This window comes from Meriones unguiculatus, chromosome 7 (assembly GCF_030254825.1).
Source record: "Meriones unguiculatus strain TT.TT164.6M chromosome 7, Bangor_MerUng_6.1, whole genome shotgun sequence".
In the NCBI taxonomy this organism is placed as follows: domain Eukaryota; kingdom Metazoa; phylum Chordata; class Mammalia; order Rodentia; family Muridae; genus Meriones; species Meriones unguiculatus.
Genome location: NC_083355.1, coordinates 2369664 through 2389977, shown reverse-complemented (window position 1 = coordinate 2389977; position 20314 = coordinate 2369664). Strand labels below are relative to the sequence as shown.

The window sequence follows — 20314 nt, the reverse complement described above, 5'->3', positions numbered from 1 at the left end:
CAGATGGGTTTGAGTGGCCTTAGGCTTCGAGTCCCTGCCCCAGCCATGGGCCCTTCTTGATCCCAACTTCATAGTCAGGAATGAATGACTGATGGCTTGGTCACCTGTCTAGCCTGAACTGGTTCATACAGCCATGGTGGAGGCCACAAAGCACAGAGCTAGAGGGAAGGGCAGCCCAAGCGCTGCTCCACACAGGGAACTCTGCCTCAGCAGGGTTGCAATGGATTTGTTCAACCGAGGCACCTCTGCCAGACAGCTGTGCCGAGAACAATAAGTAACAGTCCTGGCCCTGATGGACATACTGGAGCACATTTCAGCCTCAGCGCTCAGGGGCAGAGGCAGGTGAGCCTCTGTGAGTTTGAAACCAGCTTGGTCCTCACTGCGAGCTCCCGGCCAGCCAGGATCACAGTGAGGCCCTTTCTCTTGGCATGGGGGTAAGATGTTCTCGTTAAGCAGAGGACTGATTAGAAGTCCGTCAAGCTTCAGGACTAAAGAGGGAGGGAGAGAGCGAGCCTTGTATCTGTCGCCTGATGAGGAGGCTGCAGTCGAGAGACTGCTGATCCCTGAGGCGGGACCCCCAGTGGGGCAGGCAGGTACTGGGAGGGCTGGCTCTGGGGCAGGCCTGGCTCCTTACCTCCCCTCCATATGTAAGGAGCCTGGCTGTGCAAATGCGCACGCCCTAGCCCTGCCGACTGCTAAGTCTTCCTCTCCAGTGTCACCCTCCTGCCCACCACTGAACTACTGTGCTGAGGGAGAGCCCCTCTCGTGGAAGCAGGCTAATGTGCCTGTGTGGTCCAGCAGGTAGATACCTGCCACAAGGACTGCCACCAGATTCTTCCTTCAGCCCATTCCAGTCCTACCATAGTTGATAGGCGAGGGCCGTTAGGTCAGGTGTGCAGGGCGCTGGTGAACAAGTCAGTCAGCTGTGTGGGGCCTGCACACTCAGTCCTGGGGTTATCTGGGATCATGGCCTTTGAAAAGGGTGTTCTGCCATTCCTAGCTGCCCAGCGGGCGATGCCTGGTGCCCACCTGGGGCCTAAAACAAAGGGAAAGTTAGAGTCTGGTGCCGGTGCCCTGCCCCGAGATGCTCAGAGACCTTCTGAGGACTTGAGCTGCCCAAATGCACGAACCTGAGTCCTTCGCCTGGCAAGCTCTAGACTGGAGCACAGCCGGCCCCGAGGGAGGCTGGGCCTCTGCGTGCCTTCTGGAGCCCCTGAGACAGACGTGCTGAGTGTCCTCTGCCCGCTTGAGCCTGTTTTGCTGGGAAGGTAGCTCAGTGCATGTGCAAGGTCCTAGGTTTTAGCTCAGTCACACAGGCACACACACACAAGTACACAAAAAGCTTGCTTTGCTCAGGAGGTCATACAAGGAGGCTCTGATGGAAGAAGTTAGGTGGGGCCAGAGCCTGGTGGGTGTCTGAAGCCTGGCAAGAACCCCTGCCAGCAGGCATTGGGCTTCTCCTTGATCCAGCCAATCCCACTGTAGCCAGAGGAGCCGAGCGGTAAGCCTGGCAGGGAACAGCTGAGCAGCCAGCTCCAAGACACTGTGGCTCCAAAACCCCAGACGGGCAGGCAGGAGCGGCTGGCAACAGCTGCCCAGCAACTGCTCCGGGACCAGGTGGCCAAGATGGCGCCCTCACAGCACAAGTGGCCCACCCACGCCAGCTCCGGCCCAGAACTGTGCTGTGACTTGCACAGGGCACTCTAGTTAATGGGGGTGCCTGAGCAGCTCTGATTGTCCCTGAGTTGATCTAGGCAGCTTCCTGGAGAAGGGAGGCCCAGGTAAGACAGGACAAGTAGAGGGAAGATGGTGGCTAAAAGGTAGGGGAGGGGACTGGGCCTGGAGGCTGGCAGAGGCTGAAGGACCAGGCCCTTGGCAGGAGGGGGCATGCAGTGACCTGATGGCTCCCTTGGTGGCCTTGGTTAAAGGGGCCAGCCTGGCCCAGACCCCAAGAGAGACTGCATCGTGACGAAGGTCCTGTGTGGAACAGCACAGACAGGACTGGGGTGCCTGGGTACTTGACAAGTGGAGCAAGCCCCGGCAGGCAGGCCAACGCTGAACCCCATGCCTGAGGCACCCCCAATGCTGGTACCTCTCCATGGACTCCCAGGGACACGGGCAGGACAGCCTCTCGGGAATACATCCCCATCTGGCCGCTCATCTCCACACCTCCCTCCTACAATCATGCCTCAGACGCCACGGTTCTGGCCTTCCAGAACCTACTGCCCTTCAGAGCAGGGCCCGGTCCAAGGGCAGGGCGGACATGGAGAGGACACAGGCAGTGGAGCCCCGGGGGTTAAACATGCAATACTACACTTTGATCAAGACAAACGAGCCATTATGTGAAATGCTGAAGCAAGATAAATGATGGCGCTGGGTGAGTGAGATCAATAAAAGTGATGTTTTATCAGGTAGAAATGACAACCCGGCTGATCGCAATTCGTTTTTAATACTACAAACCGATTGGAGACGAGGGGGCTTTAATTGCTGGGCCCCAGCCCTAGCAAGGTTGCTGGGGGCCGGGGGGCATTGAAACGACTTAGGCCAGGCCTGGAGAGCCCTCAGCAGAGCTCAACTTTGAGAGATGCTCGAAGACCCCGGGGCCACGCCCCTGCCTGAGCGTCCAGGGGCAGGCACGGGTGAGGAGGGGCTGCTTTGGCTCGCCAGTGTGGCTCCCTGCCTTCACCAGTGCCATCCTGCAGCCAAGCCTGTGCCAGGCCTTCGGGGATGATCCCCCACGGAGCCCATCTGCAGCAGAGATCTGGCCTTGTGCTTTCTGCACCACTCCTGGGCTCCACACACTCCTTGCATCTCCACAGGCCACCCCCTCAAAAGGCACAAAGCAGTGATGAGCCCTCCCAGATACACCCAGCCCCCCTGTCTCCTTACCACCAGACTGTAGGTGACTGGACCATGCGGCCATGGCCCAGCCCTCCAGCCTGCTCTGGGGAGAGGTGGGCAGGGCCTGCAGTGTCTGTTGTCTGATGTCACCTAAGCTTTTCTCTGGTGGTGTCCTCAGCCTGCTGGGGTGAGGGATGTGGGAACCAGCACATGGGCAGGGTAGCCCAGACCCTACCAGGGTCCCCATGGTAAAGACTCAGCCCCTCCATGAGGACATAACAAGGCCTCGGTTGGACAACTGGACACAGGGAAAGTGGGTTTCCACCTGCTGTCGGAGAGGGGGGCCCAGGTGACAGTGGGTTCTCTTGGGGTGTGGCCTTGTACTGGCTGGGCCCCTCCAGAGCATCCCTCTGTGGGGCACGCGGGGCCCTGCATTCACTCATCCCCTGTGCAGACAGCTGCGCTAAATGAGACGGGCCTCTCTCTCCACACTTGTGGGGGACCCCACAGAAAAACTTGGCAGGAGCATGGAGGGCCCCACAGCTGGGCAGGCTGAGGCAAAGAGATGCAGAGGCATGCAGAGCAGGAGGGCTGCTGACTGAACAGGGAGAGGTACCCAGGAGTGCGGAGGGTCCCAGCTGGGTCACTCACCCCGGGTACCCCCTTTGTCCCAGAAGCCTAATCTCAGGAAGCATATCCCCCAGACTTAGCTGAGGACCACACCTCTGAAGGGATGGAGGGGTGCGGTGGCCCCCGAGGACACCTCTGAGGACCCTACACATGCCCTCCCCAGGAGAGAGGTGAATGCAGGCGCTGAAAGCCATCCTGAGATAGACAGGGCTGTGGGGGAGGGGCTCTGCCCTGAAGCCACTCCGAATGGCGCTCTCTGCAGACTTCACCCGCTCTGCAGAGCCTCTGGCCCCCATCCCCACCCAAAGGAATCCCGAGAGCACCCGGCCCGCCCGTGCAGATGGAGGAATTCCCGCCTCCACCCCATCACGCCATCTTTGGGGCAATGTTAAAGGAGAGTTCTCTGTGATTTCTGCAGTCTAGACACGCTTGACCTCCATACAACCCTCTGGAGTCCTGAGGGCCTGGGGGAGGGCCTCCCTGAAGCTGGAGGAGCTGGAAAGCCCAGCAGCACAGAAAGCAGCTGCCGTCCAGAGCAGGGCGCAGGCGCAGAACGCAGAGCACGGCTCTGTGGGCACCATGGTCCTCTCTGCTCTGCTGGGTCTCTGGCCTCCTATCTTGTCCCAGCTGTAGTCTGCAGGGCCTCTGTGGAGCGTGTTTCCTGTGTGCTCACTGGGGCACCAAGGCAGGCAGCACACATCCTCAGAATGCAAAAATGAGAGATCAACAAGAGCCAGGCCTGCCAGACACCTTTTGCTCAGTCCTGTCTCCCTCAGCCCCTGGGGGCAGCCAGGCGCGGCTTGCACCTCCAGCCTGGTCCAGGATCTCAGGACTAGCCATCCACGCCAGAAGAGGCCTGTGCTGATGGCCGTCAGGAGGGCCTCCAAGGACAGGCTCCTCCACGTGTGGGCTGTGATGCCGGCCTACCTAACACACCCTGCTTCTGAGCTGTCGTCTCGCTGTCCTCCCTAGGCTAATCTGGAGCCCACCTGAGGCCTCCCAGCTGTGGGAGGGTCTAGAGGCCTCCTCACAATTGGCTTTCCTGAGGAGGGAAAGTTAAAAGAGCCATTTTTATGTGGGAGCCTCCAAAGAAGTTTATGATCTTGCCGCTCGTCAGGAAATGTGTTTCCACTTAGAACAGGCTCAGGGCTGCGGTGAGCGGGCAAGTGAGGAGACACACTGCAGGGTAATTTCATTCCTCCAGGTCCTCCTCCCTGAACCCACGTGAACCACGTAGGCCCAGGGAACCCCAAACCCCTGAAACGTCTCCCATTTGGAGGTGCCTGCAATGCAAAGGGCTGGAGGTGAGTGTGGAAGGGACCCTGACTGGAAGAGGGCAGGGCGCCTGGTGGCCTAAGGTTAAAGCGGCACAATTTAAGGCCGGAGGGGCCATCTGCGGGGTCTGTCAAGCTTCTAGCACAGAAGATGCAAGAAGCGAGTACCTGGACGCCACCAAAAGACCATAGCCCCAGTGCCCAGTGTCTCCACTCCTGGGAGGTCTTCCCTCTGCTCTTTTGGTTCCACAGACTGCGGGTGCCTCCATTGTCACGTGACTCAGGGCGGGCCTCCCCCAGCCATGGTGATTGGCCCCGGGGTCGGCACCTGACCCAGTATTAGCCAATCAGGGCGTTCTCCTGGAGAACACGGGACATATAGGCGCTTCTTAGGAGGGTCCCAAGGGATACCATAAACTCTGTAGTTGCCCTCAGGACACTCGGATGCTGACAGTGAGTAGACTCTGCTATATTTCTGCACTTTGGGTTTGTGTGTGTGTTTCGAGACAGAATTTCTTTGTGTAGCCTTGGATGTCCTAGAGTCTCTTTTTAGACCAGGCTGGCCTCGAACTCACAGAGATCCGCCTGCCCCAGCCTCCCTGAGTGTTGGGATTACAGGTGTGTAACACCACAGCCGGCTTGGATTTAATTTGAAATCAGAGAAGGAGCAAATATTAACATAAGTGTTGCATGAAATATTGGGAATATACTTATACTAAAAATGACTCTATCTGAAGTTTGAATTCAACCTAACATTTTATATTTTATTGGCTAAGTCTAGCAACTGTGACTCTAGCAATTCAAACTGGGCATGCCCGGGCCCCTGACAGAACAGATGCAGCGGTGCTGCATGACATAGAAAGGATGCCCACCAAAGAGGTGGTGCGGGAGGTTAAAGTTGACGGTTCCTGAGAACCTGCTGGCCAAAAGGGCCGCAGCCCAGCTTTGCGAACTTTTAGGGTGCCAGCCCAGCCTGAAGTAGACAACAGAGCCATAGAGTACTTCCCTGCAGAGAGAGAGGAGAGAGAGAGAGAGAGACACTCCAAGTGTTGATAAAAAGCATGGAGCAAGCCAGGTGCATGCCTGTAATCCCACTCGGGAAACTCAGGGAGCAGAGGCAGGGGAATCTCTGTGAGTTCGAGGCCAGCCTGGTCTACAGAGTGAGTCCAGGACAGCCAGGGCTACACAGAGAAACCCTGTCTTTAAAAAAAAGCGCAAGCAGGCTGGAGAGATGGCTCAGTGGTTAAGAGCAGTGGCTGTTCTTCCAAAGGACCAGGGTTCAATTCCCAGCACCCACATGGCAGCTCAGAACTGTTTGTAACTCCAGTTCCAGGTGATCTGACACCCTCACACAGACATATATGCAGGCAGAACACCAATGCACATAAAATAAAAATAAATATATTATTTTTAAAAAGCAAGCAAAAGCATGGAGCAATTGTGTCAGTGTCTAAAGCTACAGAAAGTGGCACGGAGGACGGGAGACAAATTGGCCTGTGCCTGGCTGTGCTCACCACATATGCACCAGACAGCCAAGAGGGCACACAACCCCTGCAGACAGCCCGAGGCTTGCTCAAGGGGCCTGTAGACAGAGAGGACCCCACTGTACTGTCCACAGCTGGTTGGGATTCCCACTGGCAAATGACAAAAACACAGCGTCATGGTCCCATGCCTGTAATCCCAGGACCAGGGTCAGAGTTCAAGACTCACACTCTGCTGCTCAGAGAGTTTGAGGCTACTTTGGTCTACAAGAAAAAAAAAAAAAAAAAAAGCAAAATCTTCACAGTTCCGATTCCAGCTGTGGTGCCCTGTCCATCATGGCGCAGACAATAACTTGGTTTTGCCCTCATGGACACTGCTCTGGACCGCATAGACTGGTCTCTCTGGTCTCTCTGTCCCACCCATTTGGCCCCACAGCCACAGCGTGCGGCTGAGAACAGTTCCACAGGGAGCTGAGCTGTGAACATCCCCTTTTCACTCTGACCAGGTACCCAGCGCCCTGCTGGCCTGGGTAGAGGGGGAGTTGAGGTTTTTCTGGTCACTGGTGTCCAGGGCCTAGCCTGTTGTCTTGTATCAGAGCCTTGCCACCTGTGGCATGGGGCCTACAATGTGACCCCGGGTGGCTCGGCCCCCGGGGAGATGGGAGAAGGGTGTGGCTGGCTAACTGACCTCCATGTGGACAGGGAACCTCAGCAACAGTCCTCTGTGATAATGAGGGACTGCTGCAGCTCTGACTGGGCTACAAAAGCTGATTGATTGGGGGATAAGGACTGGCCTGACCAACCAGGACATGCCTTCTCCCCACCCCCATCTGCAGCTCTGACTAGAAAGAACAGAAAACTCAGAATGGAGGCACCTCAAGAAAGGAAGGCACCTTGACTTGTGGTCTTTGGGCTGGAGCCACACGCATTTTCTTTCATATCCTGAATCAGCTTCAAATTAAATGGAGCAGGGCTGGAGAGACAGTTTAGTGGTTCAGGGCACTGACTACTTCTAGAGTGCCTGGGTTCAAATCCCAGCACCCACATGACAGCTCACAACTGTCTGGGATTCCAAAATCTGACACTCTCACATAGACACACAGGCATTCAAAGCACCAATGCACATAACATAAAGGCAAATAAATTTTAAAAATTAAACTGAGCATCCTGCTTTTATTCCCAGCCCCTCAGAAAGGCCTGGGTCTCTCCCTGTGAGATCCCAGTACCAGAGGAGAATGGACGGCTTCTCCCCTTGGGCCAGGGGCCGGGAGTAGCAACCATCATAACTGTGGCAAAGGCTGGCTCAGTCCAGGGATGGTGGTGCTCACCTTTAACCCCAGCAGCTGAGAAGCAGAGGCAGCTAGATAGATCTCCATAAGTTAAAACAGCCTGATTTACAAAGCAAGTTCCAAGTCAAGGCTACTGTCAGACCCTGTCTCAAAAAAGAAGGAGGGGGAGGGAGGGGACAGGAAAGAGAAAAGGGAGGGAAAGGAGGGGGAAGAGGAAAGAGGAGAAAGTAAAAGAAAAAAAATTAAAAATGCCAGTGTGCGGCTGCTTAGCCACTCACTTAAAAAGATGACAGTCCATAGGACTGAGGTGGCAGAATGCTTGCCTACCACATCCAAGGCTCTGGGTTCAATCCCCAGTGCTACTGAAATAACAACAGTCAAAATTTCTACTTCAGCTAGCAGTGGTCCTAGCACTTGGGAGGCAGAGGCAGGTGGATGTCTATGAGTTTGAAGTCAGGCTGATCTAAAGGATGAGCTACAGGACAGCTAGGGATGCGCAGTAAACTCTCTCTTGAAAGCAAACAAACAAACAACAAAGATGACAAGTGTGATGGCACAGACCTTTAATCCCAGCACTCAGGAGGCAGAGGTGGGTGGATCTCTCTGAGTTCCAGGCCAGCCTGGGCTACATAGTGAGTTCCAGGCCAGCCAAGGCTACACAGTGGAGCCTTGCCTCAAAACAAACAACAAGAAAGGGCGTAGTGACTACTTCTCAAGAAACCCAAAGAGAAGGAGAGTGTGAGAAAGAGAAAGCCTTATGCACATAAACAGATGGAATGATACAGAGAAGGTTAGCATGGCTCCTGTAAAAAGGGTGACAAGCAAATTCACGAAGCTTTTGATATTTAGAATGAGACAGACAGACAGACAGACAGACAGGCAAAGAGTTCTGGAGCTTTCTTAGCCTGTCTCTCCTTAGGTGTCCCCAACTGGATTGGGCAGGCTAATCAGCTCCCTCGTCTGTGAACATGCAGTAAAGCTGGCATTGGCCTCAGCGAAGACGCAGCTGCGTCCTACACGTGGCTATGGAGTCAGTGACTGCTGGCCGCCTCCTGTTTTCAGCATGAGCTTTCTGCCAGGAGCTGCCCAACACCACCACTCCCCTTTCCTTCAGAGCTGACCCTACACCCCTCAGCTTCCCTTGCAGCTACATACAGCTGTGAAACTGAGTTTTGGCCAAGGTAGTGAACAGGTAATAGGAAGCATCGGTAAACACAGAGCTGTGCCTTTTCTCTCATCCTACCGGTTGGAACATAGATGAAATAACTGGAGCATTAGCTATCCTCTTTATTATGAGAAGGAAGCCACATTTGGAAATAGAATGATAAGACGGGAACCTGGGTTTCTGATGATGGACACACATACATGCCATCTCATGACTTTTCAATTACTAGACCCTCTTTTCTCATCCATGACTTCCACTCCGCACTTCTCCAAAACAAGGGCCCCAGCCCATCCTGCTAGGATACCCTTAAGAGTTCCTGCAGCTCTCTAGTCCCCGAGGCCACAGTCTCCTACAGTTTGATGTCACTGTCAGGTCAGGCCTTCTAACAGCATGGAGCACTCATCACAGTCTGCAATTATGTATTTATTGTGGGTTTATTTGACTGCCGCCTTCCCTGGACTGTCATTAGCATGATAGGGCTCCTGCCTGGTGTTCGCCGCAGTGTCCTCAGCACTCAGGGGTCTGGGCACAAGCAGGCATCCCTACTTGGTCCTCCGCGCCCAGGCTCCACCTGCTTCTGAGCCAGGGCTCTGCCCACCCGATCCCCATCCCCGCCCTCCTCTCGGCCCCCTTCTTGCTGATACCAAAGCCGTCCTGCAGCAGCCCCAGACCCAGCCAGTCTGGTCTCCTCAACTCTGGTTTCAGACATGAAGAAAGGGAGGGCTAAGAGACTCCTTTGAAGCTTCGGGAAGACTAAGGAGTGGCATCTATTCCCTTCATGACTGACAGGAAGGGATGGAAATACAAAATGCCTGAGAGGATATGGGGCCACTAGAACCTCCTCCGGGAGCTGCTGCCCCGAATGACAGTGGGTGTGCACAGAACCGGTGATCACACTGCGGCCCCACCACGTGGAGGCCAGAAGCCCAGCACTGCAGAGTGACAACCACACAACCACCCCCGGCCAGGTAAGGCCAGGCAGTAAGGAGGAGGAAAAGCACTCCGGGCTCAGCGTGGCGTGGGGCAGGCACCAGGGACCACGGCAGGGCCCAAGTTCCACCTCATAACCTTAGGGGCAGTGCACTTAGTCTGAATTTTTAAGATAAAAAAAGGAGACAGAGCTGCAGTGTGGCTCAGCAGTAGAACAATCTCCTGGGACATACAAGGCCCTGGGGCACCACAAAATACATGTATACATACATACACACACATACCATGGAACTGTGTGATGGCACATTGCCATGTGCGTCTGCAGAGATTGCCTTGTCACTCTAACCAACAGAGCAAGCAGCCTCTGTGTTTTCTGCTTCCCTGTTCAGAGCATTTGGCTTCTGGAGACTCAGGCTCTAACCCCGCCCCCCAGGTTTTCCCATCTTCAGGAGATGATGTGTGCTCTTCCTGGTTTGTGGAGGCTGCTCCACCTGTCCCGGCCACTGGTACCCCAGCACCACGGCCAGAGCTGCTCCTATCAGAAGACTCCCAAGCCACTGCCAAAGTGTCATTCTCTGGCTGCTCTAGGGCTCAGGGCATCTGGATCCGGATCCAACACTACTCTTTCCAGGTCCACAAACAGCAGTTTTTAACAGCAGAACTGAGGTTGGCAAGCAGAGTGGTCCTGTGTGTTGCTGGTGCTGCTTAGGGCAGGCGACAAGCCGAGGACTCTGGGCAGACCTGTGAACTTCAGGCCAGCAGCTGCACACGACAGAAGAGCAAGAACGCTATCCTGGCTTGAAATTGTCCGCGGTCCCCACAACAGGCAACTCAGCTCACAGGCCACAAAGCCCTTCTTGACTGCAGCCAGTGCCTGCACTGACAGCTTATGTGCGTGCATCGAGCCTGTAATTGCGAATTGCAAGACACTGGACCGCACACAGCATTCTTGTAACTACCCAATAATCCTGTCATTGTCAGCATGTGACGTGGGGGTGTTGGCGGTGTCCCTGACTTCCACTCGTCAGAGGCCCACTGCCCACAGCCACATCTGCCAGATGCCACATCCTTGGAACACCTGGTATCCTTGCTCCACCATCTCCCATCCACATCCTAACTGCCTTTCAAAGCTGCCTCCAGCCCCACACCTGTCCTGTGTCCCCGTTCTGAGAGGGCCTTCTAGCCCCCTGCGGCTCCGGCACTTCATCTGGACTGGAGCATGGCCACACAGGGAGCCGTAAACTTTCCCAAGCCTGGACTGTGCCTTTTTTTCCTCAGACACTCAGGGCTGAGCCCATTCTGGTACCGGAAGACCTCTCCTAAAAGGCCTGTTGAATGAATAGATGCTTCCTGCCTCAGAGTCATCCAAGCAAACTCCATTGTGTGCTGACTGGCAAAGCAGGCCCTTGAAGGGACACCAGTAAACAGGATGCAAGCCCCTGAGCAGAGCTGAGGTTTCCACCATTGCCCTGAGACCACTGCAGAGACGAAAAGCCCTGATGGACGGGCGCACCTCGGAAGGCAGCAGACATACCTAAACAGCGGCTTCCAGCTGCTGCCTCACTTTGTGACTTACAGGATGTCTTCTGGAGGGAAAACGACCAGCCCAGAATCACCCATCCAGCCCAAGGATGCTTGGGTGGACACAGTGGGTCCGCCCACGCTGCAACTACCTACTGCAAACAAAACAAAACCCAGGATTCCATGACACACTTCTACTCACGCTTGAGAGTGGGTGCAGGACACTCCTGCTGCTGGGCCCGCCACCCTGACACACCCGCCACCACCGCCATCACCCCACCCTGTCTGCAGCAGAAGCTGAGGGCAGTGTCGGCCTGTGCTCCAGCCTGGGCCTGGATTCCCCCGGCAGGAAACACTAGCAAGGCCGAGGAAAGGACCCAGCGCCCACAGAGCCCCCTTCCAAGGCCACGCCTCCCGAGTGGAGGCTCCTCCGCTGCAGCTGCCCCCAGGTCTGGAGAAGGGGGTAGCAGCTCGTCGCCGGCCAGGGAACTACACATCTCCCCTTTAATTCATGTATTTTCCATTTATTCAACTCTCTTCAAATGTCCCGTCTGGGGGTGCCATAAAAATGTAAGACCGTGTCAATTGCCCGTATCCAAAAACATTCTTGTGTGTTCCACTTGGAGTAGTTTGGAGGGGAGACTAATGGAAGCGGCCAGGAGGAGGCTAGCCCCCAAGCCTGCACAGAGGCCACCTCTCTTTGTGTCCCCAGGGCATGAGAGGAGGTGTCAAAGCCCGACTCCTTCCAAGAAAGAATTGATGTCTGTGCCACTAAGCAGCAGGACCGCGTCTTCCTTCCCTCCCCCCAGCAGCTTCGGCCTCCCAGCCAAACCCAGGCAGCGCTCTCCGGCCTCCCCCAGTGACCTCCCAGGGGAACAGGGGAACAGCCCCATGTCTGCCCTGCTACCTCCCAGCCGGAGGCTCTGCTCCCAAGGCGCTGAAGGAGCATGACGACGCCCCCGTGGGGACCGAAGGCTACAAGGTCCACTGGCGACCGCAGGGGCTCCCCAGGGCGGCACGGGTCGCCGTCAGGTCCCCCGAGGCGCGCACAGCCCGGCCCGGCTCCGCGCCCCGCCCCTCGAGCAAGAAGGGACCCCACGTGGGGCCGCAGGGCCCGTCGGCCTTGGCGCGCGATTGGTCGGGGCGCAGCCAATCAGCGGCCGCTGCTGCTCGGGCCGCGCCGATTGGCCGAGGGAAGGCGGGCGGGGCGGGAGCGGGGCGCCCTTTTGTTCTTGGCGCCCGCGCCGCCGCCCGCTCCGGCCCCGCCACCTGCGCGCCCACTCCGGACCCGCGCGCCTCCCGGAACCCCCCGCCTGTTCGCACACGCGAGCTAGAGCAGCCGCGTGCATCGCGGCCCTCTCAGGGTCTGACCTTGGACGAGCCCTTTCATTCTCCGTTCCCGGGTTTCTTACCCTCGTTTTCTCCTTGTCTCCTAGGAATTGTGGCCAAGAACAGAACCTGGCAGCAACCTTGGGATGTCTCTAAAAACCTAGCATTCTGTGATGGAAGGGCCCTCGATCGCTCTTAAGAGAGGCCACGTGGGAAGCTGCCTAGCGAGAATCTTCACTCACCTGAGCCTGTTTTTAGAACGAGCTCTTTCCTAGCCCAAACTCACACTCACACGGGCTCAGTGGGCAGGGGTCAGAGTTCCCACCCTGACTGCCCGCCTGTGCTAGCCCTCCCTCAGTCTTTCTTTCTTTTTCTAAGATTTACTTGTTTTATGTATATGAGTGTTCTATCTGCATTTACACCTGCCAGAAGAGGGAATCAGTTCACCTTATAGATGGTTGTGAGCCACCATGTGGTTGCTGGGAATTGACCTTTGGAAGAGCAGACAGTGCTCTTAACCGCTGAGCCATCTCTTCAGGCCCTCAGTCTTTCTTCATTCAGTCAGTGGTAGTGGACTGCGTCTGGAGTGGAAAATGGTGGCCTCGGAAGCCCGGGGACCAGCTCTAGGCTGAACTGGGGTTCAGGTCGAGTCTGGGGCTTCTGACCTCTGGTCCCACCATCTTCCGACTAGAACTGCTTCAGCACATTCCCCAGCAAAGCTGTGGCGGCAGGCGTCTGCTGCAGAGGGCCACAGCACCCTAGGCTGTGGACACAGACACCCAGTGGCCTCAGTCTGCAGGGGAGGGATCAGCCTCGGGAAGCCTCAGTGTCCCCACCACGTGGGTGAGTTTAGAAAAGCCCCTGCTCAAGCCCAGGCTGATGGAAAAGAGAGAGTCGCTGGCCAAAGTGGGGGCATTTCCAGGGTCACCCTTGCACCTGGGAGTGTAAGAACCTGGAGGCATTCCAGATGCAGCTCTCAAGCAGCACCTGGGCTGGGCCTCCCTGACACTTGTGGCCCCTGGGCGGCCCCAGGCCTGTGGCAGCTGTCCTAAGGTGCTGGAGGCCGCATGTGTGGACTGTGTTTTCCCGTGCGGTTGAGAACAGGTGAAAGTCTGAGGGGCAACTCCCACCGCATGGAGTTTTAAACGCCACTTCCCCTGGTGTTTTGTGCTGATAAGAGAGTGTCGGTTATGGGGTGGTCCACATGGGGAGAAATTCAAGTGGGGACCAGCGGTGGGTGTCCCCAGGCAAGTGGGCCTCTCCGCATTTTCACCCTCTGTAGCTCTACAGTTCCCAGGTCACTCCAGCCTCTAAAGCTCGGGAGTCTTCATCTGGAGGTGTGTAGCGGGGGTGGCAGGGGCAAAAGAGAAGCCCAGCATAGAAGAGCTAGGAAGGGCCTGGGTCACCACCAGGGGCCCAGAAGACTTCAGGCCAGACCCACACAGAAAACGTAGGTATTTGACACTATGATCCAGCGGACCGGGACAGACCTTGCCTGGGAGCTTGGCTAAGCTGCTGCCATGTCCAGGCTGCTCTCAGCCTCAAACACCTTTTTCCAAAGGTCAGGACTAGTGCCGATAGGGGAGGGGTGCACTTTATGAGTCAGGCAGAACTCCCTGCTCACTGCCATGGTCACCTGCGCTCACAGCTGGCCACCCAAACACTCTCGGCACCCAGCAAACTGACTTTCTTCTGTTGTGTGGTGGGGGGTTTTCACCATTGCGCCTGAGAGTCCAACCATCCCTGTTCTCTGACATCAGGCAACCGTTAGTGTGCTCCCTGAGGCCCCCAGGGAGGCCAGAGCACTTCGAAGGGATGTGAGGCCATCAGGAGCCCAGGCCAGAAGGCTCTGAGAGCCAACGTGAGATGGATGAGGGGCAGTAAGAGTGCAGGAAATACCTGGAGATGGGGCTAGCTGCCCCTGCAGGGCTCCATGGCCACCAGACCGAGCCATTACAGGAAGGACATGTCAAAGAAAGGTGCACAGAGGCTGGAAGGGCAGGGGAGAGGGCGACCCAGAAGCCGCTTCACTGGGGACCACACCTCTGTCCTGGCGGTCAATGTTGAAGGCTTGGTGACAGACCACTCGGGGTTCAAGAAAGGGCCTTGGCTGCCCTGCACTTGTTCAGCTGGAAAGCACTGGCATCACTATTTCATCCGTGCTGGATATGGCTCCATTTGTAAGAGGAGCTGGGCACCTAAGTGGCCCACGGCTTAGGCAGAGGCGTGCTTTGCTTTAGTACACAAAGCTGTTTCCATATTTCTGCCTCCCTGACCTAGTGAATGGACCCACACAGCCTGGCACAAGAAGTTGCCACCAAGCGGGCTGGGGAGCTTGAGCCTAAATCGTGTCTGCAGCCTCCCGCTCTGGCTTTCCGTTTACTAGTGGAGCATGAGTCTGAAAATCAATCTGGCGTTGTACACACAACAGGGGCCCTCCCGCTGGAGCCGGTTGGCCAGTAGGAGTGATGTGGGAGCGCCCTCCAGCGGTAATATCCGGCATGGCCCCCGGCAAGCGCAGAGAAGGATACAGATGCTCCTGACTTGGCTCGTGGGCGACTTGAGAAATGAAAAATCGAACGGTTTAGTAGACCGAGAATAGAGTAAGATGCCTCTTATGCTGGGTTTAACGGTAATCCTGACTCAGATGGTTGAGGCAGGAGGATGTTGAGTTTGAGAGAACCCTAGGCTACATAGAGGGGTCTGCTTTCGCAGAAAGGAAGGAAGGAGGGATGGAAGAAAGGAGGGATGGGAGGAAGGAGGGATGGAAGGAAGGAGGGATGGGAGGAAGGAGGGATGGAAGGAAGGAGGGATGGGAGGAAGGAGGGATGGAAGGAAGGAAAAAGGGATGGAAGGAAGTAAGTATGGAAGGAAGGAGGGATGGGAGGAAGGAAGGAGGGATGGAAGGAAGGAAGGAGGGATGGGAGGAAGGAAGGAGGGATGGAAGGAAGGAAGGAGGGATGGGAGAAAGGAAGGAAGGAGGGATGGGAGCAAGGAGGGATGGAAGGAAAAGAAAACGCCAGGGGTGTGGAGAGATGGCAGCAGTTAAGAGTGCGTGCTGCTCTTCTACAAGACCTGATTTTGTTTCTGAGTACCCATGTCAGGCGGCACACGACTACCTGTGACTCCATCTCCTTGGGGTCTGATGCCTTCTTGCTTCTTGTGGTGTGTGTGTGTGTGTGTGTGTGTGCTGGGGAGACGGCTCCGTGGCTAAGTGCACCGGCCTGCCAGCAGGAGTCTGAGTCCCCAGCACCCATGTGGAAAGCTGTGCTTGACTGCCCTTGCCTCTAGCCCGGACACTGGGGGCTGAAGACAAGTGACTCCTGAGAGCCCCAGCTCAGACAGCCTGATGGTTCCGTGAAAGGAAGACACCTGGCACCCTGCCCTCCACGCGTGCACAGGCACGAGCAGATACGCATTCGCATGCAAACACCACACACACACACACACACACACACACACACACTTTTCCTGTGATTCCACTGGGGTCCTGAAGGGGTGGGGCAGAGGTAACCTGACAGGGATAGAACCAGTCAAGAGCTAGAGCTGTCACATTAGGATTTGGCAGGAACCCGCAGATAGAACTGGAGAGCAAGAAAGCCTGGGCCCCTGAGGCTGTGTCCGGGAAAAGCGAAATCTTCATCACCTCTGGCTTTCCCTCAAACAGGCAATTTCCCAGGGAGTTGTGCCCGCTGCTTGCCTGAGCCTGGACCACATGCCGGCGGGGTGGGGCACCCACAGATAATCGCTGCTTCCCGGAAACAGATCCTGCCACACCTACACCGAGAGCAGAGCTGCTAGACACTGCTCCCAACATAAGCACTGAATTTGGTCATGGTGTTACAATCCACACATAGCCTAAAACTCCCAGGTTCCTGGGGCCTATGGTGTTACAGTGTTAATTTTTAAAGTAGCCTTTAGTGCACACGCAGGCCATGTGGCCAGCGCCACCATCCATGGCAGAACTGTCTGCCCCGTAGGCGGAAGCCACCTGTGCCACCCTCTCTACCTGCTCTCCAGCGTTGATTCGCCACAAGGCTGGGAGCTGGGGGCGGGGTGTGCTGAGAGCACCCACTGCTCTTGCAGACAGGATCAAGGTTTGGTTCCCGGCACACGTGTGCTGGTCCACAACCACCTACAATCCTAGTTCTGGGGGAACCCCTCAGCTGCTCTGGTCTCCCTGGGCACTATGGATGCAAGCAGCACACACACACGCACACACACAAATGAAAAACAAGTAACTCTTTACACGTCTGCTCTTAGCATGTTTTCAAAAGCCGGCACATTGATTTTCCCACTACTCGGGTCCCCAGCGTGACTGTATGTACATGCTCTGCCCTAGCTTACCCACGTAGCCCGGGTGGACAAGGCAGTTTCCATCTTGTCTGTTACGCAGACTAGTACCAGGGGCCACTTTTCAATTCAAAGCAATCATTTTTATTGTGAACCATATATGTAATTACTGTATATCAGAAAAACCTCAACTACGACTACTGTTAATTTTTATTGAGACTTGTTGAGTTGGTTGGTTCGCTTTTTTGAGGCGGGGTCTCGCGTGTGATCTCCCCGTGTAGCCGAGAACAGTCTGGAATTTCTAATCCTCCTGCCTCCACCTCTCAAGTGCTGGGATTGCACGAGGCTTCGAGCCCCTCGGCAAACACTCGTGCCTACTACCTCCGCCTCCCTCCTTTCCGGACGGCCTCGACGCGCGGCCCAGAACAGCGTCTGCCTTCCCACTGCTGGGACTCTGGGCGTGTCATGCACGCCGACCGCGGCAGTTTCCACAGGCACAGGCTGGCCTTCGGCGCTGGCGAGGCACGTGGGGGCGGGCAGCAGGGGTCAGAGGCCACGGCGCCGCCGAACGCCCGAGGGCAATCAAGGTCGGCGCGTCCGCGCCTGCAGACTGCGCTCCGGCGCGCGGCTGCGTCCACGCGGCCTCCCTGCCCTTGTCCGCAGCCCCCCGCCAACTCCTGCCAGCAGCCGGGCGCCGATTGGCTGAGACGACGGCGCCCGGGCCAATCAACGGCCAGCGTCCGAGCACGTGGAAGGCCGCGGGCGGGGGAGCCGCGCGCCTGCGCACTGGGCCCGGCGCGCCGGGAGGCCCACGGCGCCCAGGTGACTCGCCCCGGCTCGCCCCGGTGGGGCGCGGGGAGCCGGCCTCACCCTGGGACAAAGCGCCGGGGCCGCGCTCCGGGGCGCGGGAGGCCTGGGCGAGGGCGCCCGCCCCGGGAGTGCCGAGCGGGGCTGGGCCGGCCGCCCGCGTCGCCCGGATGAAGGAGGCGACTCTGGAGGCCTTGTGGCAGCAGCAGGCTGCGCCTGAGTCCGTGGGACGGCGGCGGGACGCCCGGATCCCCCAGCGCCCACGAGCACCGCGCCCCCGGCTGGCCCTCCCGCCTCTGCGCCGCGTTACCCTCCCCGAACCGCACCGTGCTCCGCGGGGTCACCCTTCCGGATCCCCAGCCCCAAACCGTAGGGGGAAGGAACAAAGGCCGGCCGGGTTGGGGGCTGTGGACCCACGCTTGGCTGCGCAGCAGATGGAGCCTCGCAGGCCCCTGAGCCTGACTTCCGCTCTCTGCAGTCCTGGGCTGTGCCACCTGTCCGCGGCGCATCCCACAGGAACCCTAAGGGGACCGGGGATCCCATCCCAACGTCATCTCCCCGTGCCGGGCACCTGCCCGACTCCAGTTACCCTGGGCACACTTGCTCTCCCTCCGTGGGGAAGTCTCTGCCTGCAGTCGTAGCTGGTCCCTGCTGCGTGGCCCGGTGCATAGCTGACTGACTGATGTCTGAGGGAAAGGGTCTGCACATCTGCAGTAACGCTGGTGCCTGCAGTCTGAGGCATTCCGTTCCAGCACCTCAGGTAGAGCCGGTGTTCAGACGGGGTTTAAGAGCAGAGTGCTCAGGAAAGGCTGATACACATCAGGTGTGGATGCGGCCTTCTCGTGTCCTGTTTGAGTGAGCAGCAGTAACCATGTATGCACTGTTGGGTGGCCCTGAGGTTTCTACCGCTCAAAGCCTCCCCCCTTCCGTGAGACCGCAGAGCCAGCGCTTCCTGAGATGGTTTGGGAAGGACAGTCTGAGGTGGAGAAAGCAAGGGTTGCACACAGCGTAAGCCACGTGTGTTACCATAATGGGGCTCATAATCTTGCCTGTGAGCTTCCTATGCCATTGCAAATTTATATCTGGGGAAGGAGTGAGGCCAAACTCCGAGGTCGCGTACACTTGGTGTCAGGCCTGGCTAATTGCTGGCTTGGCCTTATTTGAGATATCTCTGTACAAAAGGGATGTTGCCTCTACAAAGACAGCCTTCACAGAAGAGTTTATGAGTCATGCTGGAGTTCTTGACTTTTCAGTAAAAGACTTCACAGATTGTTGTGAGCCACTATGTGATTGCTGGGACTTGAACTCAGGACCTCTGCCAGTGCTTTTAACCGCTGAGCCATCATCTCTGCAGCTCTGGTTTTGTTTTTGGTTTTTCAAGACAGGGTCTCGACATGTAGCCCAGGCTGTCCTAGAACTCACTCCGTAGACCAGGCTGGCTTTGAACTCAAGAGATCGGCTAGCCTCTGCCTCCCGAGTGCTGAGGTGAGAGGCAAGCACCCATCAGCAATAAACGACATCTCTGAATTATTCCCAGCCAGTCTAAAGTGTGAAATTTAAAACAATAAAATACTCCAGCTGGAATGGCTCAGGGTAAAGTATGTGGTGTTTAGATACGAGAATCAGAGTTCTGTTTTTTGGGTTTTTTTTTTAAGATTTGTTTATTTATTATATGTACAGTGTTCTGCCTGCATGTACACCTGCAGGCCAGAAGAGGTCACCAGGTTATAGATGGTTGTGAACCAACATGATATTGCTGGGAATTGAACTCGGGACCTTTAGCCATCTCTCTAGCACCGAGAACCTCAGTTTAGAACCCCAGCACCCACGTAAAAACCAAGTGTGGAAAGAGGCAGTTCCCGGCCAGTTTGTCCAACCAGTGAGTTCTGGGTTCAGTGAGAGACTGTGCTTAAAAAAAATAAAGTGGAGGGCTGGTGAGACAGAGGCTCTGCTGCTGAGCCCGATACCAGTTCCTGGTCAATGTCCTGGAAGGAGAAACCGATTCCTGCGAGCTATCCCCTAACCTACACACACACCAAATAAATGGGGAAAACAATAAAGATGGAAAAGCACTTTAGCAAGACAGCGTACATTGACCTCTGGGCTCTTCACACATGTACATGACACACAAAGCAACCTGAATTTGTAGCATCTTTTCAAGCCACAGCCAGCTTCTAACCACACCAAAGCCATCTGAAAAACAAAAATGTTTAAACTTTAAAAAAGAGTGTTCTGCCTGCACACCAGGAGAGGGCGCCAGATCTCATTACAGAAGGTTGTGAGCTGCCATATGGTTGCTGGGAATTGAACCTAGGACCTCTGGAAGAGCAGCCAGTGCTCTTAACCTCTGAGCCATCTCTCCAGCCCCAACAAATATTCAGGGATATGTGTGCATGAATTTAATTCTAGCACCCAGTAGGCAAAGACAGCCAGATCTCTGTGTGGGTTTCTGGCCAGCCAGGACTACATTGTCAGACTCTGTCTCAAAATTAAGTAAATGGAAACAAATACTCCAGGGAGCCCTTCATCAGGAAGGAAAACAGGAGCACTTAGCAGGAAGTAAGCAAAGATTGTCAAAGATTTTTATTTTTTTGTAGTGGCCACAAAATAAAGGAGTACAAATTCAAATAGTCACAACTGGACATCAGCCAAATTGGCAGACATGCCCAGGTGTAAAGGAGGGTGTCGTGTGGGGAAGCTGGAAGGGCAGACCTGGGCGGTGGCATCTGCTGTCGCAGCCCTAAAGTTTCCCCG

The 20314-nt window shown here is 56.2% G+C and overlaps 1 non-coding gene across 1 annotated transcript; it reads left to right on the top strand.

The window, feature by feature from the left end:
- Nucleotides 1-8261: 8261 nt before the first annotated feature.
- On the top strand, nt 8262-8364 carry LOC132655519 (U6 spliceosomal RNA). The gene has a single exon (XR_009593321.1). It is a non-coding gene; the product is annotated as a U6 spliceosomal RNA (small nuclear RNA).
- The last annotated feature ends 11950 nt before the right edge of the window (nt 8365-20314 follow it).